Source organism: Macaca nemestrina, chromosome 6 (assembly GCF_043159975.1).
Source record: "Macaca nemestrina isolate mMacNem1 chromosome 6, mMacNem.hap1, whole genome shotgun sequence".
In the NCBI taxonomy this organism is placed as follows: domain Eukaryota; kingdom Metazoa; phylum Chordata; class Mammalia; order Primates; family Cercopithecidae; genus Macaca; species Macaca nemestrina.
In genome coordinates, this window is record NC_092130.1 from 157,225,145 (window position 1) to 157,245,858 (window position 20,714).

Consider the following 20,714-nt stretch of genomic DNA (forward strand, 5'->3'; position numbering starts at 1 on the left):
AATCAAAATAAGAGGAGAATAATCCAATTATCTAATAAAAATTAATAATGGATTGTGTTTATTTTATAAAATAAAAATATTAAAAATAACTTAGTGATGCACAATGGCTTAATAGAGAAGATAGAAAGGTAAGTTGGTACTGATATATCAATAAGTTTCATAAATAACATGTATATACATACATACAATTTTTCAATGACTTAATGTTAGAACTAACACATTCTATCAACCTTTTTTCTCAACTTAGCTTTTAATCACAAATGATTGTTGAAAAAGTAGAAATAAGCTTGCCAGCATTATGAAATTTGACAAGTAGGCTTATTTTCTAACAAATGTATTTCAGAATGATGGTGCCAAGAATAAGTATCTGTCAGGACTGACGCCCTGTCAGACTAATCAGAAAGACTCTGCCATTTTCCATGTTTGTAGTTTATTTCATGCCCCAAAGCTTGACTTTCATACTTTAAAGAAAATCTTATTAGGTTTAATATTTCAAATGGATTAGCGGTGTTATTCAGACACTCTGCCGTGCAATTTCACAGTGGGAAAATTGGTGAGGGTCACTAGGATAGGAATAATCGTTTCATCCAAAATGTTACCACCTTGTTTTTGCTTTCTTAGGAATCTCACTGTATGAGATAATTTTAAAGTATAATAGCATAATTAAAACTGTTTCATATTTTAATATGATGGTAATTTAGTCAGTGTAATTTTTTAAAGACAAATGTTCTCATGCTTATTAACAGAAAAAGTTAATGTTCATGCTAGGTAAGACTTCCGCAGGAGATGCAATTTCTTTCACAGTTTTCTGCACCTTAAATTCCTATGTTCCAGTGGTGCTGAGATATCAGAAAGAAATGTAATGTAAATATAAATGTAAAATGTAGGTATATTGCTAAGCTTCTCTGCATTTCAAAAGCAAGGGCTATGTTTTATAATGATGTCTCTTTTTTAAGTATTTTTGAAAATTAATAAAACATAAGATACATAAGTACACATTTATGAAATTAATAAAAAGAACATCAGTATGCTCAATCCATTGTAAGACATGTCATCTATACCCTAGATGGCCTTTGTGAAATCCATAAACATAGTCCTTTCTTTCTTCAACAAGTGGTAAACAGTATACCCAGTTTGATATTGATCATTCTTTTACAATTTGAAAAAGTATGCCAACGTCTATCTTTGCATCCATAAAATACCAAACCGTTTAGATTAGCTGTTATTTGTGTAGATTTTATGAGAATGTAGATTAAAATTTACATGCTAATAGTCTAAATAATTTCATACAGTTTTATTAATCAGTGTTTTCAATTACATGTGTGGTTGATGAACAGAGATTTTCTTAAACAAAATAAATAAGTATTACTTACCTTAAATATAAACCGTGCACATTTTACTCTGTGTTTTCATGTAGCTTTATAACACTATAACACTATAATGAAACATATACATTCTGACATATAGCTACTAGAACAGTTATCAATTCATTATTTAAAAATTGTCAGTTCCTTAGGTTCCAAAACATGGTTCATGCAGTGTGTTTTTATGCTTCTAGAAAAGACCTATTTAGCTAGTATTAGCATGTACCTTATTCTATTTTACATGCTTTATTTACATTAAAGCATTTAATTATGAAAGAATAAAATAACCCCTGAGACTCTTAAAGTTTTGCTCACATTTTTCAAGTAAGAAAACTGAGAGCTTCCTTAACTTGTTTCAGGTCGATTACACTGAGATTACAACCTGAGGACACTGGTATAAACCCTATGCCAGAGATTTGAAAATGTTTTTGGTTCACGAAGCTCTGAACGTATTGCTGCTTTGTAAATATCTATGAGTTTCTATTTTTAACTACATAGTAAGTCCAAAATCCTTAACGAGTATTTATGTCTTAACAATTTAAGAGTCATTCGAAAGAACAAACATATAAGTTAAAAAAAAAACATAATTGTAGGCCGGGCGCGGTGGCTCAAGCCTGTAATCCCAGCACTTTGGGAGGCCGAGACGGGCGGATCACGAGGTCAGGAGATCGAGACCAACCTGGCTAACACGGTGAAACCCTGTCTCTACTAAAAATATACAAAAAATTAGCCGGGCGTGGTGGCGGGCGCCTGTAGTCCCAGTCACTTAGGAGGCTGAGGCAGGAGAATGGCGTAAACCGGGGAGGCAGAGGTTGCAGTGAGCTGAGATCCGGCCATTGCACTCCAGCCAGGGTGACAGAGCAAGACTCCGTCTCAAAACAAAAACAAAAAAAACAAACATAATTGTATGTTTTATCTTTAATAACCACATTTACTTATGGGATGCGTGCCCCCGTCAGAACCCAATGACTTGAAATTCTACTGACTCCCACTATCCTGATTTATAATTTTACACTGATTTTCATGCAGTACTTGACTTTTATTACCGCAACTACAAAAACTCAACCTCACAAATATGGCATCAACAAAAGAATGTAGGATAATCAAATATTATAACTGTGAACTCATACTAGTATTTTGTGTGCTACCTGACAGATGTTGAATGTCCTTTTGTTTCCGTCAAAAATGTAAAATATTCTGCAGAGTCCCTGTGAGTTACGTGTAGTGCTGTGTTGCCTTAGCACACAGTTTAGGAACTGTTTCCCTACGTTCATTAGCCTCCTGTCATCCTGGGCAGAAGCCCGGTATTTAACTCAGTGCACCTTTTATGGAGCTATTCTAAGGAGTATGTCAAACAACTCTGCGGCTTTAAACACTGTTCTAAGCTTCACTGAGACTCCATTACTTAAATGGTGAGGAGGAATAATAAAAGCCATAGTTGATTCAACAAATTCATGTATTTAAACTGCTAACTCTCTGCCAAACACATGATAGGCAAATGATACATGTTATCCTTCTTTCTTCATACAACTTTCCTAATTTTTCTTTCCACATTCTGAAGTGCATTTGATCTAAATATAATTATACATTTGATCTTGTATAATTCAGGGTAAAACTTTTTTCTGGAGATTTCAATCTAGTATTACCTAATAGGGTGATGTATTCACAACAAGGAAGTCACATTTTGTGCAAAGGTGCTGCCAGCTTTTATTTTATTTAATTTTATTTTTTTAGTGCTGGTTTTCTCACTTGAATGGGAACGGAGAGAATGGGAAGAAGAGGTTAAAAATAAAAAAGCACAGAGACTGTAAACTGGAAGCTCTGGAAATTTACTTTCATTCATTTCACAAATATGTCTCAAAGTGATAAGTTACTTATACTGTTTGAAATACCTGTGTTTAGACGCAATCAAGTATTTTTTTAATCAGTAAGTGCTACTTTTAAGCATGTTTTTAAGCTGTCTACATTAAATTTTACATAGTACATTGAACATGAAATTTAAATAAATATCTTTGTGAATGCACAATCCCACTAGGACACATCCACTTCCTTTTATGTAGGCCAAGACCTTGAGGAAAACTGTATAAGCAAAGAGGATATTATCCACACTCCACTGCCTCTAAGTCTGCTTTGTTCCAAAAAGCCAATATCTGTACTTCGATTACCTCAAGTTCAACCCTTTGCTGATCTAGTCAATTTATTTGGCCTTTGTGATGGTCAAGGCGGTAGTGTGTAATTATATTGGGAATGGTCAGCATGCGAACATAAATCAAATCCATTTTATAGAATCAGTTTTAGTATATGACCTTCATATGGCATTCCTTTCTTTTCTACTTACAAGTTTTCACTACTCTTTACCCAGTCAGCAGTATAATAAAGATTATTTTCTCTTAATTCATATAGTATGATTAGAAATATTTTAAATAAAATGGGCTATATATTTAGGCTTCTGATTAAATCATTTTTTAAATTCAGAGATAATGTATTTAAAATTAATTTGACAAAATTGATTTGAAACTTATTTTACTAGTAAATATATTTATTAAAGTTTAAGTTAAAAATTCAACTTAAAATATCTTTTCATAATGGTACTGTTGTTTATTCATATTTGATATAGTAGAGAAGCTATAAAATGTCTACATATACACAAATAATGATTAAAAATAAGAAGAAAAAATATTTTAAAGAAAAAAATTAAATTACTATTAAATGTGGATGTTGCTGTGTCACAGACACTTTGTTGACCCTAAAGGATATTAATAGATATATAATTGATTTTAATATAAATATAAATATATTTTTTTCTCTGAAAGTGCTTTTGAGTCTTACAAAATATTTATAATATTATGGTATTGCTTTGATCACAGAAGCATGATTAATGATTAGACTACATTAAATCTAGAGCAATATACCTATTAAATAATGATAGTAGAGTAAGATACATACTCTTTAATAGTAATAATATCTCTTTTGATAAAAATTGATTTATTGAATCCCGCAAATGATTATCTTAATTTTTTTGTTAAGTTGTTATTCTTCCTTTAAAGATTAGCAAATCATTTTTCAAATATATGACTCAATTCTTTTCCTTGTATGCATTTGCACTCATTGATTCTGGTGATCTGTGGTTAAATGACTCTATTATTTGAATAACAATTTCATAAACAGTATAATATTAAGTAGAACTTGAAATTGGATTAAAACTTTGATGGAATAAAAACATGCACGGTAATTTGAATAATATAAAACTTTTGTTCAAATGCTGAATCCATTCTGCTGTTGATTTACAGTCTCTTGATGTACGTATCCGGAATAATAAGACATACTCTGCCAGATTGTTCTGTGCAGTAAACGACAACACATATAGAGGTTTTAGTGTATGGTAATTCTCCAAAATATTTTTTTTCTTTCTAACCGAAAAAAACAGTATTTGAGAAACATTTAAAATAAATATGTATCAGAGGCCAGGCACTGTGACACCCAGCACTTTGGGAAGCCGAGGTGGGCAGATCACTTGATCATTTGTGGTTAGGAGTTCAAGACCAGCCTGGTCAACATGGTGAAACCCTGTCTTTACTGAAAAAAAAGAAAAAAAGAAAGAAAATATTAGGTGCAGTGGCAGTCACCTGTTTTCCCGGCTACAGAGGATGCTGAGGAAAGAGAATTGCTTAAACCTGGGAGGTGGAGGCTACAGTGAGCCAAGGTTGCACCACTGCACTCCAGTGTGGGTGTTAGAGTGAGACTGTCTCTAAACAACAACAGCAACAAAAATTTAATAAAAAAATAAATAAATAAAAATATACATCAAAAAACTTACATTAAATTTTGTAAAACAAATCTACTATGGATAATTTGTATGAATTAGTTGAATAGTATGAACAACACTTGAATTACTGTGTCCTAAATTTAAAATAGTTTTTAAACAAGAATAAAGGACTGCTGATGGTTGAAGACAAAAGCAGTACTTAGGTCTCTGTTTGTCATGTTTCCTTTAAAAGTAATACTGAAAAAAAAAAAACACCTAAAAACCATCTTTTAGCATAACTTGAGGGCAGAGAATGCCTGATGTTACATAATTACATATGTATTTTTTACATACACATATTATTTTTACATATATATATGTACATATATATGTAAAAACAGAAAAAAACACCAAATCACAGCATGGATAGATTCACATTCCTCCACAAACTCCACCCCATGGAAGGGCAAGGAGCCAGCAATGACAGACCTAGAAAGACTGAATGAAACAGAAAGAGACGGAACAGTGGATCCTAAGAGTGATCTAATGTTGTTTCCGGAAGGACTAAATACATTAATGTTGTAGTCTGAAATATTAATTACATCTGGTGGTTCAGTGCATAGAAAAAATATGTCCCCATGGAAGGAACCAAAAAATATATACTGTCATTAATTTGAAAAAAACTGTCATTAAAACTCACACTAGGGGAAATATTTAAAGTAGGAAGGGAAAACACTAATTGGCAATTAAATGATACAAAGAGAGAGACATAACAGTGAAAATTTTACATCCTGCACATTATAAGAGACCTAAAACAGCTGAAAGCACACAACTCCTCTCTTTAATATGAAAGCAAACAAAATCAAAAGAAACACTAAATATCTGACTTTACTATATTCATAGATGAGGACACTCAAATTAAGACACTATAAGTGACAGAGCAGGAGCACTATCATCTTGAGCAAAAGCTGCCACTTTAAGTTCCAGTGCCTTTTCTAGCCTCATGCATTTCAAGAAAATCACTTCTCTTCTAACTACAAGCAGCCAGAAAAAACAGACAGTAAAACAAAGATAAAACAGTTCAAGCACAGAAGAAGGTGGGGAAAAAGTCTCTTGGGTAACTGCAAAACTTCACCCTTCTACAATGGGCCCCAGTAAAACAGTGGACCTTAATAAACACATACCTTTCCCTTTAGGTGCACTAAAATAGGGAAGCTAAAAGCAGAGTCGGGCGTATGCCTGCGGCTGGAGAAAAATGTATGGGAACAAACACACAACTCTCCCTCCCAAATAAGCACAACAAAGGAACACAGAAGCAGTCCAAGACTTTAATAAACTCTCCCACCCTAAATCCTTAGAAACTCTTAGTCCGTAAGAGAGTGTGCATCTAACCTAACACCGACAAATACCCCTCTCACGTTTGTTTTCTCTAAAATAAACCTGTCTTACCCATCAAGCCACCTTTCATGTTTCTTTCCTCTTTCTTTAATTCTTACAATAAGCACCCCAATTACACAAACATGAACAACAACATTAATGGAAGTGTTACAAAAATCAGAAAACAAAATTGAACAAATATCAATTGAGTAAAATTTTTCCCAGAAAAACAAACATAAAGCCACTTGAAGTACTCATTCCAAATGGGTTTAAGTATACTCAAGCAAATAATTGAATATTTTCAAGTTATCTTAAAAAAGAAATAATAATAATAATAATAATAAAATTAAGACCACACAGTAGATGACAAGTAAAGAAAAAGGTAACTGGATGGGTGCATTGCTCATGCCTACAATCCTTGCACTTTGGGAGGCCAGGAAGAGTGGATCACCTGCAGTTAGGAGTTCGATATCAGCCTGGCTAACAGGGTGAAACTCCGTCTCTACTAAAAATACAAAAAATTATCCAGGCATGGTGACAGGTGCTTGTAATCCCATATACTTGGGAGGCTGGGGCAAGAGAATCACTTGAACACAGGAGATGTAGGTTACAGTGAGCCAAGATCTCACCATTCCACTCCAGCCTGGGCAACAAGAGCTGAAACTCCATCTCAAAAATAAAAAATAAAGAAAGAAAAAGGAAACTGATTAACTGAGGGAAGAAGTGTAAGAATACAGGTACTCAAGAGAAAATAGACAAAAAAATTCTAATAAGGAACATTGAAAAAAATGGGAAAAGAAATGAATTCAACAATAGAAATAAAGAAGTCAAATGGTTCAGAAAAATGTAAGGCAAGTAGATAATAGAGAAAGAAATAATTGCATATGCATTGTTGGATTTTCCAAAAAAGAAAAATAAAACAATGACACAGAATTAATATTTAAACCTATACTCTAAAAACACTTAAAAATTAGTAAAAACCTGAGTATATATATTAAAATGTTCTACTGGGCACCTGGGAAAATTAAACAGAACAATCAACTTCAAGGTATTTTCTAGTACAACTGTTAGATTTTAACATAAAGAAAAAATGTTCAAGGCTCAGGCATAGTGATTTAAAAACTTATGAAGACAAAATTGCTTCTGTCATCAGACTTTTCAAAAACCACAGAAAAACAAAGAACATGCAAATGTACCAACATTGTTTTTTGAAATTCAATGAAAGTAGGTATAAATGTTTTATATCCAGTACATTTATTATTCAAATATCAAGTTTATAAAATAATCACTTTATATATGTTAAAATGTAAGAAATTATTCTGCATCCATGAAGGCATTTTTAGGAATCTACCATTTATTGGTAAGCATTTTGTGCCTAATGTTACTCCAAAAGTAAAGAATTTAAAATGAGAAATAGTTTCAGAAAAATAATTGAAGAAATAACTCTAGGAACCAATAAGCATGTTTTTAATGTAATACTTTGGTAATTGGTAATATCGAGGGTAACAGTGCTTATCTTTACCATGATTATGCAAGTTAGGTGAGTGAGGCTTCCTTGATTTAGTAAACCCAAGAAAGATATTTAAAATTTTATGACAAATACAGGAGAAAAATAAGAATAAATGAAAGAGAGATTTTAATCTGAGATCTGTCATTAAATATATACACCTAATCAGAACCAAAATACTCAAATGTATTACATTTTCCACAGTAATTTATAAAAAATATTTTATGGAATTTGTTTTGTGTATGTAGGCTTTTCCCCTTATCTAGTGAAAAGTGGAGATCATATGACCTTAAAGTTTGATATTAAAAGAAAATAACACAAACATATTTTTCATTGTGTTATTAAACAGGTATAAAGCTAACAGAATTACCAAGAAGTATTGTTTTTAAAATACTTTGTGATTATTTACAACTTTTTTTCATGCAAACTTAGCTGTAGAATTTCTGAGTTTGGCTCTTTTTTCAAGTAGCATGTTTTACCCATGTGAGTCCAGCCAAAAAGAATTGAAAATAGTGACTATGTCTGGTTAACATTTGGGTAATTGGACAAGCGAACAGCACACGGGACGGTCACCTCCCAAAACATGGTTGATAACTATTGTAGCTCTACAAAACAATATTAAAATGAGTTTTTTGGTTACTCTTTAACAACAGAATTTTATTCTTAATGTACAAATAACAAACTCCATATTAATCAATCATTAGTATATTAAGATATCAGCAATCAAGTTCTTACAATAAACACTTTAAAATCTATGTTAGTACTAAGATAACTGGGATTAAATGAAAGAGTATCAAGCGCTGGTGTTAAATTTCATCCTCTTACAAATGTATTCAGTAATAGTAATTAGCTAATTATATATTACAATTTAAATATCTAATAAAAGAACAAAGGCAAATTACTAAAAAACCAGTTATATCAAATTTACAAAAGAAGGGCAAGATGGTGGAAGAGAAGATTCCACCCACCATCCCTCTCACAGGAATAACACATTTTAACAATTATCTGCACATAAAAAGCACCTTTATAAGGCAAAAAAATCAGGTGAACAATCACAGTACTTGTTTTTAACTTCATATTTCTGAAAAACGCCCTAAAGAGGGAAGAAACAGAGTCTTGAATCCACAACACCACTTATCTCCACTCCCCCGCCAACAACTGCTTGGCATGGAGAGAGAATTTGTGCACTTGGGGGAGGGATAGCAGAGTGGCTGGAGGACTTTACACTGAACTCACTGTTGGCTTGTCAAAGCAGAAAACAAAAACCTCCTGAACTCCAGCCAGTACCGGCCCATGGATGGAGCATTTGGACCAACCCTAGCCAGAGGGGAAGCACTCATCCAAGCAGCTGGAACTTGGGTTTCAGCTATCTTCAATCTTCACTACTGTAATTAAAAATCAAAGTGGTTTGAGGTCCTAGATAAACTTTAAAGGTAGTCTGGGTCACAAGCAGTGCAATTCTTAGGCAAATCTTGATGCTATATTGAGCTTAAGGTTAGTGGACTTGAGCAGTTTGTGACCTAGTGAGACACCAGGTGGGGTGGCTGGGAGAGTGCTTAGGACACCTGTCCTCCAATCCCAGGCAGCACAGTTTGCAGCAATGACAAAATGACTCCTTCCTTGTGCTTGAGGAAAGAGAGGAGTCAGAGGATTTTTATCTTGCAATACGGATACCAGCTCAATCACAGCAGGATATAGCATGGGGTAGAGCCATGAGGCCTACATTCTAGGATCAAGCTTTCCGATTACATTTGTAGACATCCCATGGGCTTGGAACCCACAATCTTGAAAGGAAAGACACAGGCCTGGTAAGATCCATTGCTCGCAGACTAAACACTTTTTGGGCCCCAAATAACCAACAGCAATAGGCAGGTAGTATTCTCTAATATGTGCTGGCATCAAGTACCAGCTTTGCCACAGTGGACTGGAGCACCAAGCAGGCTCTTGGAGCCCCTGAGTCCATGCCTAGGATCTTGAACAGAATTTCTGGACCTGCCTTGAGCCAGAGGTGAGCCCACTACCCTGAAGGTTGAGTCCTAGGCCTGTGTATTCACCACAATCTAACTGAAGATCCCTTTGACCTCAAGTAAACATTGGTGGTGGCCTGGCAGAACTCCTCATGGGACGGTGGTCGTAGTGGCCAAAGGACGAAGTGCCACTGCCTGTGTAAAGCTGGGGGCGGGTGGGGGGAGAAGAGGAACGACCGCACCCTGTGGCTTGAGTGACAGTTTAGACACAGTGGAATAGACTACCAGGTAGATTTCTAGGATTTTTGACTCAAATTTCTGGCTTCCAGACCTCATCTCTGAACCCATTCAAGGCCTGGGAGAACTCATCGCCCTGAAGAGGAGGGCACAAACCTGGCTGACTTTACCAATTGCTGATTATAGAGCCCTAGAGTTGAGTGAACATAGGTGGTAGACACGTAGTAGTTACAGTGAGCCTTGGGTGAGACCCAGTGCTGTTCTGGTTTCATGTCTGACCCAGTGCAGTTCCAAGGTGGTAGTCACAGTGCTGCTTGTGTCATTCCACCACCAGCTCTAGGCAGCTAAGTAGAGACAGAGAGACCATTTGTTTGGGAAAATGTGTGGGAAGTAAACAAGAGTCTCTGCTTGATAATCTAAATAATTCATCTGGATCTTATCCAAGATCATCAAGGTGGGAGCTCTACAGATCTTCAAGAACCACAGCATTACCGGGCTTGGGGCACAAGTCCCTTTGAATACCTGGAAAGTCTTCCCAAGAAAAATGGGTACAGATTGCAAAGCCCAGATTTGGAAGACTACAATAAACACTAAATCTTGAATGCATAGACACCAACTGTTGAGGCCATTCTTGCATTGCTATAAAGAAATACTTGAGACTGAGTAATTTATAAAGAAAAGAAGTTTAATTGGTTCGAGGTTGTGTGGGCTTCACAAGAAGCATGGTGCTGGCAACAGCTTAGCTTCCAGGCAAGTCTCAGGAAATTTGCAATCATAGTGGAAGGCAAAAGAGAAGCAGACATTTGTGTCCATTGAAGTGGACACAAAAATTTGAAAAAATATTGTATATTCATGTGTTGAAAGAATCAATATTGTTAAAATGTCCACACTAACCAAAGCAATCTACAGATTCAATGAAATCACTATCAAAATATGAATGACATTCTTCACTGAAATAGAAAAAAGAAGTCTTAAAATTTATATGAAACCACAGAAGACCCCATATAGCCAAAGCTATTCTAAACACAAAGAACAAAGTGGAAAAATTATATTACCTTACTTCAAATTATACTACAGAGCTGTAGTAACCAAAACAACATGGTATTGTCATAAAAGCAGACACACAGACCAATGGACCAAAATAGAGAACCAAGAAAAAAATCCATTAATCTACACTGAATTCATTTTTGACAGATGCCAAGAACCTGCACTGGTGAAAAGACTCTTTAATAAATAAATAAATAAAATAAATAAATAAATAATAATAAATAATAATAATAAATAATAAATAAATAAATAATAATAAATAATAATAATAAATAATAAATAAATAAATAAAGTCTCTTTAATAAATGGTTCTGGTAAAATTGGACATCTGTACACATATAAATGAAAGTAGACCCCCTATTTCTTGCCATATACAAAAATCAAATCAAAATAGACTAAAGAGGCCGGGCATGGTGGCTCAAGCCTGTTATCCTAGCACTTTGGGAGGCCGAGACGGGCGGATCACGAGGTCAGGAGATCGAGACCATCCTGGCTAAAACGGTGAAACCCCGTCTCTACTAAAAAAATACAAAAAACTAGCCGGGTGAGGCGGCGGGCGCCTGTAGTCCCAGCTACTCGGGAGGCTGAGGCAGGAGAATGGCCTGAACCCGGGAGGCGGAGCTTGCAGTGAGCTGAGATCCGGCCACTGCGCTCCAGCCTGGGGGACAGAGCAAGACTCCGTCTCAAAAAAAAAAAAAAAAAAAAAAAAAATAGACTAAAGAATTAAATCCCAGACTTCAAATTATGAATCTACTAAAAGATAACATGGGGGAAAATTTCTAGGACATTGTTCTGGGCAAAGATTTCTTGAGTAACACCCATAAGAATAGGGAACCAAAGCAAAAAATGGACAAATGTGATCACATCAATTTAAAACTTCTATAAATTGTGAAAATGAGGAATGTCATTAGTATTTCAATAGCAAAGGAAACAATAAAGTGAAGAGACAATGCACAGAATGGGAGAAAATATTTATCAAGTATCTATCCACAAGAGATTAATATTCAGAATTTATTATAAAAGGAACTCAAACAACTCTATAGGAAAAAATCTAGCAATCTGATCCAAAAATGGGCCAAAGATCTGAATAGATATACACATGTCAAACACGCATATGAAAAGGTGCTCTGCATCATTTATCATCAGAGAAATGCAAATCAAAACCACAGAGATATCATATCCTAATTAAAATGACTTTTATGCTAGTGAGGAAGTGGACAGAAATGAACTCTTGCACACTGTCGATGGGAATGTAAATTAGTACGACCACTATGGAGAACAGTTTGTACATTCCTCAAAAAACTGAAAATATAACTACCATATGATCCAGCAATCCCACTGCTAGGTAAGAGAAAGAAAATCATAATATAGAAGAGATATGTCCATCCCCATGTTTATTCCAGCACTATTCACAGTAGCTAAGATTTGAAAGCAACCCTAATGTTCATCAACAGACAAATGGATAAAGAAACTGTGATACACACACACAATGGAATACTACTATTCACCCATTAAAAAAATGAGATCCTGTCAAGTGCAACAATATGGACAGAACTAGAGGTCATTATGTTAAGTGAAATAAGCCAAGCATCAAAAGAAAAACTTCACATATTCTCATTTATTTGTGGAAGCTAAACATTAAAATAATTGAATTCGTGGAGACAGAGAGTATAGGGTTAGTTACCAGAGGCTGGGAAGGATAATGGAGGTGTGTGTGTTGCAGGAGGGGGCACTGTGAGGATGGTTAATGGCACAATAAAATATAAGGAATGAATAAGACTTAGCATTTGCTAGCACAACGGGATGACCATATTTAATAATAAATTTAAATGTACATTTTAAAATAACTAAAAGAGTATAATTGGATTGTTTGTAGCACAAAGGATAAATACATGCAGAGACGAATATGCCATTTAACTTGATGTAGTTACTATGCATTGCATGTCTGTATCAAAGTATGTCATGTACCACAAAAACATAAACAAATATTATGTAACAACGAAAATCAAAATTTAAAATTAAAAAAACAAAATTTATAAAATAAAATACTCTTGAATATTATACTTTTATAGTTAATTCATTAGTTTCCAGATAATCAATGCCAAATACAAATGTATTTAAAAAGATTTTATGAATTAGTCATTTTCTAATAAAAGGTTGCATGGACATGTAGGGGAAATAATACTTCAGGTTTTTGCAGAAATGACAAACACAAAATGTCACCCTTAATGGAAACCTGTGAATACAAGATTACATTTACCTCATAGCAATATGTTCTTGTAAATGGAGTAGTAACAAATTTAAAATTAAATTCACACCATTCCTTTATAGAAAATATGAGGAAAGGATATGCCTCAGTATTTTTGTTGTTGTTGTTGTTGTTGTTCTCTTCTCCAACTTTAGTATAATTTCTGAGTACTGTGCTCAACTTCTTTGTCAAATTTGTTCTCTGTTTAGTTGCAACCCACGTGCAAAAGGCTCTATCATGATTTATGCAGAATTCACCAGGATGAGAAAAGCAAAGTCGTGTATTTATTGCTTTCTAACTGAACATCCATCATTCAGACAATTTACATACTATATGCCCTTTAGATATTTACAACACAATAACATTTATCTTTGATGTAACAGGCTCATATTCATGAAACGACTGTATAGTTCAACTTAACTGCAGCAAAAGTATAAATTTTGATAACAAAGAGAGAGTAAGAATCTTAGGGTAAGATGCACATGGCTTCAAATTCTCCATCTCCTTCCTATAAAAACTGTCTCCATAAAGTTTCTGAACACAGAAAACTTATTCCTCAGATACAAGCTAATGAATAATATATTTTTAAAATAATCAAACAAAAAAAATCAACCAAAAAGTCTTTTCTGTCAGCACTGATGTTTCTTGGTATTAGACATTTTAAATCATTTTTTAGCTGTAATAACAAAATACAGATTACAGGATACATATAAAATTTCATGCCATGAAAAGAGATGCAATACCTCTTGTCACTTATTATTTGCCCTGGCTTGTTCACATATTCTGAGGACACAAACATATTCTTTTTTTTTTTTTTTTTTTTTTGAGACAGAGTCTCCCTCCCTCTGTCACCAGGTTGAAGGGCAGTGGCGCAATCTCGGTTCACTGCAAGCTCCGCCTCCCGGGTTCAAGTGATTCTCCTGCCTCAGCCTCCCGAGTAGCTGGGACTACAGATGGGCGTCACCACACCTGGCTAATTTTTGTATTTTTAGTACAGACGAGGTTTCACCATGTTGGCCAGGATGGTCTTGATTTCTTGACTTCGTGATCCACCCGCCTCAGCCTCCCGAAGATCTGGGATTACAGGCGTGAGCCACTGCGCCCAGCCAAATATATTCCTTTTATTAGACTTCAGTGGGTAATATGAATAATTGCTAAGATTTCACCAAAGAATCACACAGTGTTTTATTTCTTCAGGACTGTTATTGGATATTGCTAGAATACTGTTTAAAAAATTTAACAAGTTCTGAAATACGGGCTGGAGCATCATTATTTGTCCACTAGAATATTTCTAGAATTCTGAATTTGAAAAGCACCAGACATAGGGTTTTCTATTTTATTTCAGTCAGAAATATTAAAAGTACTACTATCGGTATGATTTCATTAATCACATCATATTCTATCAACAAAAATATAGAAAAAATACAGAACAATAAATCAAATAACTTTAGGAAACCCTTAAAATAATGTCTTAATTTTTATCTTTATGAATCAGTGGTGAATATTGTCCTTTATAAGTCAGAATGATCTACTGAACAGACTTCTGAATCGCTCACCTAGACCAAACTAAAATGTGTGTCCTCCCCAATTTGCAGTTATTCATTATCCCAAATTCAAGACTTTGTCAGTAAAACATATTTTAGTTCTACAGGACACCTACCATGAAAGTACTTTCAGTAATAAGCTTGCTAACATTCTGATAATACAGCACTTTAAACTTGTTCCTGCTGGAGTTATTTTGTTGAGCATTTAGACTTAGTTTTTTCAGCACCACCTGGAAGTATACACAGTCTTGCACAATCACTTTTTGACTTTCTATCTTCCTGTTCTGGAATGTAAGCACTATTAGAACAGTGATTTTTGTCTTTTTTGTTTGTGTCTTCATCCTCTAGATGAGGAAAGCACTCACTTCTACGAAGTATTCAGTAAGTATTGAATAATTTTTTTACATTATATGAGTGCTGAGAATGAGTAGCATCTCGTATCACGTCATTTTTTCATTAATTTATCTTTTTAATCATTATATATATATATATTATAAAGAAAAAAGAAACAAAACTTCTGACATCATTTTTTCACACCACAGTTGATTCATTTTGGGCATGTATTTATATGTTGGGCATATTAGAGTATCTACATGAGTAGAACTAGTAGTCAAAAGGATTTAGCATATTCCAAAATTCAGTGAGTGAAAAACCTTTAAACTTTAGAAACAGCTCTAAGAAGCTGTGGCTACAGATGTTACGCATTTGTGTTACATAGGAACTGTTACAGAATCTGTGTTTTGACCCAATTGGGGATACACTTCATCTAAAATTAAGTGGTGTATATAATAAAATCAATATATATTTTATTATCAGAGGGTTAAAGAGAGATGAAAGGATACAGAGACAACAGCCAAAAAAAGCCTGAAGACTTTAATGTCTATATTGTAGCAAGAATTTTTAATGTATTTGAAGTAAATAGAGCCTCCTTTTGATCCAGTTGCCTAAGACTCTGTAGTTCAAGTGAATTGTCAGTAACCAGAAATGACACAAGTGATATTTTGAAAATAGTTTGGAGACCCTGATAAGGAAATGGCCTCGCAGCAGAGATCAATGTGGAATAAGTACAAAGTGGGACTTATGCTAAGAATAAGAAGAATTCAGTCGTGAAAGAAGAAAATGATCAAATGAAGCGGTGAGGAAGGATGTTGATTTTTTACAGAATTAAATTCCCCATTGTCTTGACTTAAGAAAGGAAAATAAAATTAATCTCAGAACTCCGCTGCTGAACATGAGTAGACAAATTTATAAAATTATTTTAGAGCAATAAATAAAATACATAGTATTACTTTTATATTATGTCCTCAGTTTTTTCAAATACGTTATTCATTAGCATTTTATTATTATTTTGGAAGCCATAAAAAACGCTGAGTCCATGTACAGAATATTATCGAACTGGTTGTGTTATTGCAATCAGAAATGTGCAGACCATCCCATGCACTGTTGGCAGGACATCCCGTACATCGTGAATTTCCACTCCCCTCTGCTTGCTGTGTGTGGGTTTACTAATAAATGGTCCATCTTAATCTTGCAAGCCATTTGATAAAGGCATTCTGCAGAATATCATCTGTCAATTCTTTCCAAAATTCTCTAATTCATCCTTAAAAGTAACCACTAAATAATCAAACACTAAAGATTTGATTGTGTTTGTCTTGCCAAAATAATTGTTTCTATCATGTTTACTTAAGCGAATTACAGAGAAAAATGAAGGGTATATTTAACGAAAGAAGTTTCAAAATCAGATTTGTTCAAAAAAGGTGACTTTGTTTCTTTCAATTATCTTAAAAATCCAATCCTGAATTTCTAGTAAATTAACTTTAATTAATGTTTGATTCAAGCTTTTAAGACTAAATAATTATATACAGCTTTCTAAATTAGCTAGTATCATATTGGAATCATAGTATTATGAGACAAGTAAAGATAATGTGCATAATTTAAAATATTCCTTAAGAAATTCCAGGAGAGTTTAATATGTTCACATATGTACATATATAAAATACATGAAGGGTACTCAATTTAAATGCTGGAGGAAGAACATGGACAAAATTATACAGAAAATTTTATATTGTTCTAGATATTTTGTATATATAATTAAAATATAGGTTTGTTATATAATTAAAATATAGGGTGTGTTTGTGTGTGCATGCACACACACATTTTTAATTCAAATTCCAATACACAGAAATAAGAGCATTAATAAGAACTTTACAGTTTTGGTTAGAAGTAACAATGTTGTAAGAGTCAATCCTCTCATTCTAACAAAGAGTAAAAGCAACATAATTTACAAAATCTTATTTTTATAAATGTATGTATGTATGCATCTGTTTATTTTTACCATTGGAATGATGAAGACTCAAAGAAGCCTAAATAAATCAATAAATTCTAAAGTGAGATGTGCAGAGTCTGGGATAGAAATCTGTGGCAGCTTTCATCCCTGTGGTCACTGGGTGAGCAGAGGGGCAGACACGTTAGTGTCTTTTTTTTTTTTTTTTTTTTTTTTTTTTTTTTTTTTGAGACGGAGTCTCGCTCTGTCGCCCAGGCTGGAGTGCAGTGGCCGGATCTCAGCTCACTGCAAGCTCCGCCTCCCGGGTTTACGCCATTCTCCTGTCTCAGCCTCCCGAGTAGCTGGGACTACAGGCGCCCGCCACCTCACCCGGCTGGTTTTTTGTATTTTTTAGTAGAGATGGGGTTTCACCGTGTTAGCCAGGATGGTCTCGATCTCCTGACCTCGTGATCCACCCGTCTCGGCCTCCCAAAGTGCTGGGATTACAAGCTTGAGCCACCGCGTCCGGCCTAGTGCCCTTTTTAAAGCCACCTATAGCCTGTTGTGAAGGGCAAGACTCTGAGAACGGTACATAGCATGTCCACCTCCACCTGCCCGTTCTTTCCCAGGCCTTTCAGCGGTGTGTGGCTTCTGTGCACCACAGGCTGAAGGCAGGACAGGAAGGCTTGGAGAAGCCCGTTCACAGGTGACCAGGTGTTTATCATATGACACAAGGTCACAGATCGTCAAAGGCTGGGGCAGGGCAGAGAAGTTGAGAAAGACCTCATCAAGTAAGACGTGTGGCATCCATACCACTTGCTCAGTAACAACTAAGCAAAAGGATTGGAGCGGGGCAGATCTGAGAGAGAATCCCTGGGCCTCAATAGCTTCCATCCCAGGCAGACATGTGGAGGTGAAAGGGGGTGGGTGGGGGCCGGGCGCGGTGGCTCAAGCCTGTAATCCTAGCACTTTGGGAGGCCGAGACGGGCGGATCACGAGGTCAGGAGATCGAGACCATCCTGGTTAATACGGTGAAACCCCGTCTCTACTAAAAAGTACAAAAAACTAGCCGGGTGAGGTGGCGGGCGCCTGTAGTCCCAGCTACTCGGGAGGCTGAGGCAGGAGAATGGCGTGAACCCGGGAGGCGGAGCTTGCAGTGAGCTGAGATCTGGCCACTGCACTCCAGCCTGGGCGACAGAGCGAGACTCCGTCTCAAAAAAATAAAAAAAAAAAAAAACGAAAGGGGGTGGGTGTTTCAGCCGCTGCTCTTTCCTAACGTCTACATGCCTGTAGATTATCCAACTAGGAAACTGCAACGCCTGGGTTCTCATAGTAGGCAATGAGCAAACCAGAAGCAACTTCCTCCTCTCATCCTAAAACTGAATATCTGTGTAATTTAGGGAGCTTCTCTTCCATTACATGGAGCTGGCATCAGTAGTGATGTGACTGAACTCCCTTGGAATATATTTTAATTCTTCATAGACTTTTTCCTTGCTTTTTACTAATAAAGTCAAAGCATCATTTAATAAACATAACATGCCTTAGAGCATGTTGTGCAGCTCTAGCTGAGAAGAAAAGTTAAGATTGTTAATTGTCCTTTCACAAATACCTTTATGAGCTATCCCAGATTTGCTTTAACATAAGCAGTAGAACATAGCTAATTGCATGTGCCATCCTCAGAGGAGTTAATAAGAAATAGATCCTGATTATTAAAATTTTTTAACAGTTTTATTTTGTTTAATGAGGTCAAAATGGACACAAAAACAGTTAATTTGGTATCTATTTAATTTTCTCATGGTATAGAATTTCTTTTAAAAAAGCCTGCTAGAATTTTGATTATGATTGCTTGAAATTTATAGATTAATGTAGGGAATATTGACATTTTATTTATACTGACTTGATTTCATAACGATGATATTTATATAAACTTTTCCTTAATCTAGATATTCTTTAACTTTATTCAGTAATGCTTCTTAATTTTCAGTATTCATTTATTGCACGCATTTGGTTATATTTATCCTAAAGTATTATATTTTTCAAATATTTCTCTACATTGCATTGTTTTAATTTTATTTTCTAACTTTTTACTTTTATTGTAGAGAAATAAGTGAATTTTATATAATAATGTATTAACTAATAACTTAGCTGCAATTACAAGTTCTGATTTTTTTTTTAAGATTTTCTACATGCACAATCATATAATTCTTCTTTCCAATATGTATAGCTTTTGCTTACTTTATTTGACTTACTGCAATAGCCAAGATTTTCAATAACATATAGAACATAGGTAATGTTAGCTATTACTATGTATTTTTACTGATCTCAGGAGAAACTAGTCAATCTTTCACTAGAAAGTTTAATGTTACCTCCTAGCTTTTTATAGCATTCTAAATAGCTTTAGGAAGTTCCACTGTATTCGTTATTGGCTAGGATTTAGCATCATAATCAGATGCTGAATTTATACTTATATATACTTATAATTAGATCATTCTAAGAATTTTTTCTCATTTATTGAATTAATATGTTGAACTGTCTTCATTGATTTTTTTCTTCTATTTGTATAAATCTTAGGAGTATAATTGCTGTTGTTACATGAATCTATTGCAAAATGATAAACCCCAGTGTTTTAGTGTAACCATCACCCAAATAAGGTACAGTGTACGTGTTAAGTAATTTTTTTTTTTTTTTTTTTTTTTTTTTTCTGAGACGAAGTCTCGCTCTGTCGCCCAGGCTGGAGTGCAGTGGCCGGATCTCAGCTCACTCTAAGCTCCGCCTCCCGGGTTTACGCCATTCTCCTGCCTCAGCCTCCTGAGTAGCTGGGACTATAGGCGCCCGCCACCTCGCCCGGTTAGTTTTTTTTGTATTTTTTAGTAGAGACGGGGTTTCACCATGTTAGCCAGGATGGTCTTGATCTCCTGACCTCGTGATCCTCCCGTCTCAGCCTCCCAAAGTGCTGGGATTACAGACTTGAGCCACCGAACCCGACTCGGTTAAGTAATTCTTTTTTATTTTTTTTAAGAGATGGAGTCTCGCTTTGTCGCCCAGGCTGGAGTGCAGTGGTGCGATCTCGGCTCACTGTAAGCTCCGCCTCCTGGGCTCACGCCATTCTCCTGCCTCAGCCTCCAAGTAGCTGGGACTGCAGGCGCCTGCCACCATGCCCGGCTAATTTTTATTTTATTTCATTTTATTTTATTTTTAGTAGAGATAGGGTTTCACCGTGTTACCCAGGATGGTCTCGATCTCCTGACCTCGTGATCCACCTGCCTTGGCCTCCCAAAGTGCTGGGATTACAGGTGTGAGCCATCGTGCCGGGCCACCTTTAAGAAATTCTTATCCCTCTTCCCCTCCCCACTCTCCCACTCCTCTTAGTTTCCAGCATTTATTATTCCTCATTTTGTTCATGTGCATATATTAT